This window comes from Dipodomys merriami, unplaced genomic scaffold (assembly GCF_024711535.1).
Source record: "Dipodomys merriami isolate MVZ:Mamm:240054 unplaced genomic scaffold, mDipMer1.0.p SCAF_6, whole genome shotgun sequence".
Lineage (NCBI taxonomy): Eukaryota > Metazoa > Chordata > Mammalia > Rodentia > Heteromyidae > Dipodomys > Dipodomys merriami.
In genome coordinates this window covers 3,205,860-3,214,168 of record NW_027206179.1, presented here as the reverse complement: position 1 = coordinate 3,214,168, position 8,309 = coordinate 3,205,860, and the positions used below count along the sequence as shown (strand labels likewise).

The 8,309-nt window shown below is 42.0% G+C and overlaps 1 pseudogene; it reads left to right on the top strand.

Moving 5' to 3' along the window:
- Nucleotides 1–1,533: 1,533 nt before the first annotated feature.
- Nucleotides 1,534–7,996, top strand: LOC138813642 (vomeronasal type-2 receptor 116-like; annotated as a pseudogene).
- The last annotated feature ends 313 nt before the right edge of the window (nucleotides 7,997–8,309 follow it).

Genomic DNA, 8,309 nt, shown 5'->3' with positions numbered 1-8,309 from the left:
GAGCACACAGATTGATAGAGGCAACACAGATCCCCAAGTTTTCTTTCATTTTTGAAATGTAAGGAGAAGAAGGCTTAGAATAATAGAGTAGACACCAATGACAATGCAGTAGAAATTGTTAGCTTCTCCAGCAAGGAAACCTGATACACGGTTCAGGCAGAAAAGGCAAAGTGCCCACCCTCAGGAGATGGAGGCCCATGGAGAAGACAAAGGAAAAGGAAAAAGAAGACAATAAAAAGAGAGGGAAGGGGACCAGAGTGGATATGGAAGTGACCACAGAGTCTGGGGAACTTCTCACTGTGCTAAGGAGGTGTGACCAGGATGGTCCAGGAAGTGACCTCTGTGGATGAGGAAGTGACCTCAGATTGTGGGGTCATTTGCTGACTCCCAGTCTGGTAATTGACAAGTGACTACTGGTTTCAGGCAGGTGTAGAGGAAGTGGGTAGGGCCTGTTCTCTTTGGCAGACTTAAGAGAAATAGAGTAATAGATGAGGAGAACACGATAAAAGTTTGTCCTCTGAGCCAGCCACAGTTGGCTCATATGGGTAATCCTGGGTATGGAAGCAACAAAGATTTCTACCTCAGAATGCAAGTCAGGCTAGGCCCCAGCACTGATGCGCTTGCAAGGTATTGCTGGCTACCATCAACAAATAGCATTTGTATCCTTACTTTTCCAACTTACATTTGCCAATCCGTTTCTTATAAATATATACAGACAGTTCACAGAACCAGCCACCATGGTGAACTCTGTGCACAGCAGGAGCCTATGCTGTAATCATGGTTTCACTTCTAGTATGAGGAACTAATAGAGAAGACAGGTAGGGAGACTTGGACAGAGCTGGCACTACGTGGCTGTCTAAGTGGGAACAAGAATTCCCGGAGCACTCAGGACATGATGGGGACACAGCAGAGCAAGACCCATCCATACACCCACAGCTACCAGGATCCTCAGTGTGCAGGCCTTCTATGTTCCCAGAAAGTGGTAGATCATAGAACATCTCTGTCTAACAATGGACTGCCAATATATTGATAGGTGCAGTCTGATGATCAACAACATGCACGTACTGAAGAAGTTCAAGATTCAGAGTGCAAATGTCTAATTGGTTATGTGCATTGACCTTGAAGTATTGATCTGTAATGGCAGAATTCCAGGACACTGTTGGTATCACCTGCAGCAATAAATATATTGAGCTTTTCTGGATTCTTATGCATGTGCAGTTGGTATAAAAACCTGAATGGGTCATTTCACCAAACTTCTGTCTCTCCCTTTTCCGTAGGTTGTGAGCCTGCCCATCCTGATCTTTGATGGTGCTCTAATAACTCTGACTGGGCCTTTGCTGGCCATGGTGCTCTATGATCATTTGACCTTCACATGGCATCTTCTGGTGTCATCCATTCCCATCATCCCTAGTGACCCTTGATTGGTTGTGCTTTTTTGTTTTCAACTTTTTGCTTTCACAAAAGTTTGTGAACATCTCAACAAGAAAGGAATCTTTCCCTGGAGTTTCATTATCTACAGTCTTGGATGAAATCATGGTCCTGAGGGTGTGGAGAGGAAGATGGTACACATGTTTTCTAACTTCTGTGTTAACCTTGAAGCTGGGCCCCAGGTGTAGAGCCAGAGGGCAGAACAAGCTCTGTATTCCTCTGGACAGTGGAGGACATCCAGGTAACAAGAAACCACAAAAACTGAAGATCCATATAGACAACCAATGCCACTGCAGGCACAGTCTGCATCCAGAATCACAGCTCCATGTCAAAGCAGCAGCAATGTTCTCTGTGGCTCTGACACTGCTTCTCCTCCAGCATCCTCTCCTGATCACTTTCTCTGAAGATGGCAGACGCATTTGCACTGAGAAATCTGTGGCACACAGCAAGGGAGATGTGGTCATTGCTGGATTTTACCCCCTCTATTCTTGGGAATTGGTTGTTCAAGGCTTGAATGACCCTATCCTGCAACAACAGAACATTCAGTAAGTGATTTCTTGGATTTTCTTAAATTTTGAATTTTCTCTTTGTGTTATAGTCAGAGGTGGGGGAAGTTTGGACACAATCACTGATATCCTCGGCATCATCTACACTGCCCTCACTACAACAGCTCTACTTCATTTCAGGTGTTCCCGATGAATATTTTTCTTTCTTCCAAGGGTACAGAGTTTTCTGTCTGTCTTCCATTCCACTCCCCTTTCCAGAGATGTCCCGACCACCCCACCATCACTGTGCCTTCTCCACTCATCACTGTTATTCACGGTCAATAGGATGACAAAGAGTCCATAAAAAGACACTAAAGTGCTATGTCCCCATCCATAGGGCAAAGGCCAGGGAATCTTCAATCCATTATGTTCTTTATACTTTTCAAAACAGGACCAACGTTTGGACCTCTTTCAGGGCAATGTTTCTTAGGATAGACATGCAGTTTCTCATTCTGGGGTTATTTCATGTCAGCAAAGCTCTGGGAATGGGGAGCTGCTGGACAGATCAGTAATAGGAGATGCATGACACATTTGATTTTTTCCCCTTAACTAATGTAAGTAAGCTTCTGTCCTGCTATCCATGTCTTGGGACTGTCTCCTATGTCATTCCAAGAAACTCTGTTTCCATTCCTTGTTCTCCAACATGTTTCCAGGCTTATTTATATTTTCACTGCTCATAACTTCCTAAACTAGATTTGAATGATTTTTTCATATATATTGTCAGTAATGGGTCTTGAACTCTGGGCTTGGATACTGTACCTGTGCTCTTCAGCTTAAGGCAAGCGCTCCATTCCTGGCACCAAAATGCCATTTGCAATTTTCTAGTGATTTATTGGAGATAAGAGTCTCATGGACTCTTCTTCCCTGGCTGGCTTTGAACCCTGATCCTCAGATCTCAGCCTCCTGAGCAAAGGTGCCTGGCTGTTTCATATGCTTTATACACACTTTCTTTCATGCATTTGACCCAGGTGAGCTCACTACTTTCAGATCTACAGAATTCTCTTAAACTAGGGAAGTCATGGATGAATCTTCTCAGACAAGTTGTGTGGAAATCCCCTGAATGGGCTTTGTTCAAAAGAGGAATACTTTATTCCATGAGAGATTTATGAGAGTTATTGAAGCCCAGTTAATGTGGTGAGGAAGTGAGTGAGAAATATGGGGCTCAGTAAATGGTGCTGGCAACATTGGTTAGCTACTTGTAGAAAACTAAAGCTAGATCCTTATATATCACCCTGCACCAGAATCAACTCCAAATGGATCAAAGACCTTGAACTCAAAGCAGACACTCTGAAAACATTACAGGATGGAATAGGAGAAACCCTAGGTCTCCTTGGCTCAGGTCGAAATTTTCTGAATAGAGACCCGGAAGCACAACAAATCAAAGAAAGGTTGGACAAATGGGATTGCATAAGATTGCAGAGCTTCTGCAGGCCAAATGACATAGCTGGCAAGATCAATAGAAAGCCCACCGATTGGGAGAAGATCTTTACTAGCCATACAACGGACAAGGGTCTCATATCTAAAATATACTTGGAACTCAAAAAATTAAACCACCCAACAACAAATCCTCAAAGAAACAACTGCCCAATAAATAAGTGGGCGAAAGACTTAAAGAGAAGCTTCTCTGAAGAAGAAAGAAGGATGGCCAATAGACACATGAAGAAATGTTCAACATCCCTAGCCATAAAAGAAATGCAAATCAAAACAACATTGAGATATCACCTCACTCCAGTTAGAACAGCAAAAATCAAGAACTCTAACAACAACAGATGCTGGAGGGGATGTGGACAGAAAGGAACCTTACTTCACTGTTGGTGGGAATGTAAACTTGTTCAACCACTTTGGAAAGCAGTATGGAGGTTCCTCAAAAGACTTCACATAGATCTCCCCTATGACCCAGCAATCCCACTTTTGGGCATTTACCAAAATGTTTACAAACAAGACCACACTAAAGCTACCAGCACAACTATGTTTATTGCAGCATTATTTACCATAGCTAAGATATGGAACCAACCCAGATGCCCCTCAGTAGATGAATGGATCAAGAAAATGTGGTATATATACACAATGGAATTCTATGCCTCCATCAGAAAGAATGACATTTCCCCATTTGTTAGGAAATGGAAAGGTTTGGAAAAAATTATATTAAGTGAAGTAAGCCAGACCCAAAGAAGCATAGGTCCCATGGTTTCCCTTATTTGCAATATCTAGTGTAGGTATGAGTCAAGCGGAAAAGGTCAGATAATGTGATGTTAGGAAAATGAACCCTTAAATATGTATTTTAATGTTTTCGTTTCTTTCATGCATGTGTTTCTAACGCATTTATAAGATTATTTCTTTGTTGCTTTGTATGTCCCTCCCCCACAGTGTAACTCCCGCTTTCACTATATTTGATGTCAGTATAACATGTGGAGGAGATGGGGACAAAGAAGTCGTTTAAGGATTCAGGTGGACCTGTTGCAACAATGAGAAGTACAAAATGTCATGTCAAAACCATCTTTACAATGTCGGCGTGTGGGGGGGAGGGGGTATAATTGGGTGGGGGGAGGGGGGTAAAATTGGGTGGGGGGAGGGGGGAGGCGGGGAAGGGAAGTGAAGGGTAAACAAAGGAGGAGGCTGCAATGCTTGGTAAGAAATGTATGCATTATTCTGCCCATGTAATTGTAGCCCCTCTGTACAGTATGTTCTCAAATAAAATAAAATACAATTAAAAAAAAAGAATATCATAAAAGCTAAATGCCACCTGTGAATCATCTTCCCAACACTGTGACCAAATACCTGAGGGAATCAAATGAGAAGGCAGAAGGGCTTGCTTTGCTTCTGCCTGGAGATTTCAGACCATGGTTAGGTAGATTGTTTCTTTTGGATCTGTGTTGGGACACGTAGTAATGAAATGAGCATCTGCCAGTAAAGTTCACCCACCTCATGGCAGCTGGGAAGTCAAGAAAGAGAGATGTGAATAACCCTGGGTACAGCAGCACCTTCAAAGCACTTAGCCATGCTTTAGAGTGTGGATTTGAAGTTTCCCTGAGTGATTTCCTTCTCATGAGAAAAAACACATCATCACCTGAATACAAGAACGGGATGCAGGATTAATTCCCATTTCCTAATTTCCTAGAATTAACATCCACCTCTTCAAAGCTCCATGACTTCCTGATAGCATGAGGGGCTGGATGTCGAGGCCCCATATATTCTTCAGGTCATGTTACATGAAACTGTAAGAAGGCTCAATCAATTCATTGGTTATATGTATTTAAAGATTTTGTGTTTTGATGATCTTTTTCCCTAAAGTACTGGAGTGTCTGGGATGTCAGATAAAAGGATCAATAATCACTACCCTTCATCTGAATGTTCCCAGACTCCTCAATCTGTCTGCACTGAGAGCTGTGGTCCTGGATTCAGGAAGGCCTCTCTGGATGGAAATGCTATGTGTTGCTTTGACTGCATTCTTTGCCCAGAGAATGAGATTTCTTATGCTACAGGTGAGTCTGTGACTTATAGAGAAATTCCCCATCTCTCCTTCTTAATCTTCAGTCCATCCAAACCAGTGGAGTGATATACAGTAAAACAGTAGGAACACACATGCACCTTCACCCAAAGTTCTATGACTACCATTAACCATACTTCTCCTTAGAAGAAACAACCCACTGCCCCTCCATTACAATACCCTGTTCCTCTCTCCTCAGTCACATGTTTTTATTTAAAGAAAATATATTTTTAAAAAGAAAATATCGAGGATTAGTTGTTGATGTTTGATATGACATGCAAATATAAATGGAATGGTGGATGTAACGCAGACTTTTATTTGTGAATGCTTATTGCCACTCTTTCCTAACTAAATGTTATTTTCTATTTAGCATACCTAATAATACAAGGGGCTTTGGGTATTTTGGGGTTTTTTTTGTTATGATCACTCCATATCTGGCCCTGGCACTAGGTTGAATAGCAATTACTCAAATATCATTAACTCAGTAGTTCACCATCTCCATTTCGTGTTTCTTCTCCCTCCTCAAGCTGAGCTTTCTGAGATATTCTCATATCAGTGAAGGAGAATTGTTCTTTTTTAATGCATTTTTATTGATAAAGTCCTGTACAGAGGGTTTACATTTACATAGGTAAGGAAATGAGTACATTTCTTATTAAGTATTGTTGCCTCCTCCTTTGTTTTTCTCCTACCATCCCTTACTTCCAACCTCCCCAACTCATCCTCCCATAGATCAAATGCTCAGGAAGTTTGTGTTTGGGGTAAGTAGTAGGTTGAATTTTGTATTAAACCTTCTTTTTAAATTGAAGTGCTTGGGTTAATTTTATATTTTCCATTATTTTTTGAATGAGTAGAAGAGAGCCAGAGTGGTATGACCAGTCAAGAATGTAGCAGGATGGTTAGGTAATTATATATTACACCTGTAATCAAAGCAACACAGGCAATTGAGATTTGAGGATGCAATGATGCAATCATGGTCAGGAAACTCAGTAAAAATCTTTTCCACCATTAAGCACCAAAAATTCCTAGGGGCAGAGTTCAAGTACTGGATGAAAGACAGACAGACGAAAGAAAGAAAGAAAGAAAGAAAGAAAGAAAGAAAGAAAGAAAGAAAGAAAGAAAGAAAGAAAGAAAGAAAGAAAGAAAGAAAGAAAGAAAGAAAGAAAGAAAGAAAGGAAAGAAAGAAAGAAAGAAAGAAAGAAAGAAAGAAAGAAAGAAAGGAAGGAAGGAAGAAAGAAAGAAAGGAAGGAAGGGAGAGAGGGAGGGAGGGAGGGAGGGAGGGAGAGAGAGGGAGGGAGGGAGGAAGAAAGAAAGAAAGTAAGAAAGAAAGAGAAAGAAAGAAAGAGAGAAAGTAAGTAAGAAAAAGAGAAAGAAAAAGAGAAAGAAAGAGATGACAAAAGAAAGAGAGAGGGGCGAAGATGGGAGGGAGTGAGGGAGGGAAGGAAGAAGGAAGGGAAATAAACAGAAAAAAGAGAAAGGGAAGAAGGTAAGAAGAAGAAATGTGTGAAAGAAAGAATTCACGTGAACATTTTTTGATACAGAAAGTTATACTAGTTAGTATTGAGAGCAATAAAGGACAACAGGTGAATCAGGCAAAACGAGCAGCTTGAGTAGAGGAGGATGTGAGGAAAGAGAAATATGGAACCGAGACTAATAGTGATTCTCACTCCTCACCAGACATGGAGCAGTGTGTCAGATGTGCAGATCATCAGTTTGCCAACACCCAGAGAAACCACTGCCTCATGAAAACTGAGATCTTCCTTGCTTATGAAGACCCCTTGGGCATGGCTCTGGTCTGCAGCTGCTGTTCTTGGGGTATTTATCAAGCACCAAGGAACCCCAATTGTCAAGGCCAATAACCGGGCCCTCAGCTACATCCTGCTCATCTCCCTCACCTGCTGCTTCCTCTGCTCTTTCTCTACCTTGGCTGTCATAACACAGCCACCTGCATCCTCCAGCACACCACATTCACAGTGGTCTTCACTGTGGCTGTCTCCACGGTTCTGGCCTTCACACTTACTGCTCCAGAAAGAAGCGTGAGACTGTGGCTGGTGACCAGTGCTCCTAAACTCATTATCCCCATCTGCACCCTCATCTAAGTGACTCTCTGTATTCTCTGCCTGGGAATCTCTCCTCCTTTTGTGGACATAGATGCACCCTCTGAATATGGCCACATCATCATCCTGTGCAACATGGGCTCCCTCACTGCTTTGTACTGTGTCCTAGGATACCAGGGTGCCCTGGCCCTGGCCAGCTTCATGGTAGCTTTCTGTTCAGGAACCTGTCTGACACCTTCAATGAGGCCAAGTTCCTGACCTTCAGCATCCTGATGTTCTGCAGTGTGTGGCTCACCTTCCTGCCTGTCTACCACAGTGCAAAGGGGAAGGTCATGGTGGCCGTGGAGGTCTCCATCTTGGCTTCCAGTGGAGGCCTCCTGAGCTGCATCTTTGCCCCTAAGTGTTACATCTTCTTGATAAGACCTGAGAGAAATTCACTGCACAGGCTTAGGGAGAGACCAACTGAAAGAAATAAATCTTAAGATGAACATAAATTTTGTCTAAAATGCTTGGAGGTTCTGAGAAAAATCTATACAATTTGGGCAGTCAATAACCATTTTAACTCATTCATTTTGCGGTCTATGTTAGATTTAGAGCAAGATTCCAACGAGACTGTCTAAATTTGTATTTCCTCCTGGATATCCTTTGCTTCCTCCAATGTAATCTTTCTTTTATATTATCAATCATCCTTTTGATTACAAATCTACTGTGATTCTTCCTTTCCCTATATGTAGGCTATAATGCTGCTTGAATATCACTATATTGCTCAGTTCACTGATATATGAACATTCGTTT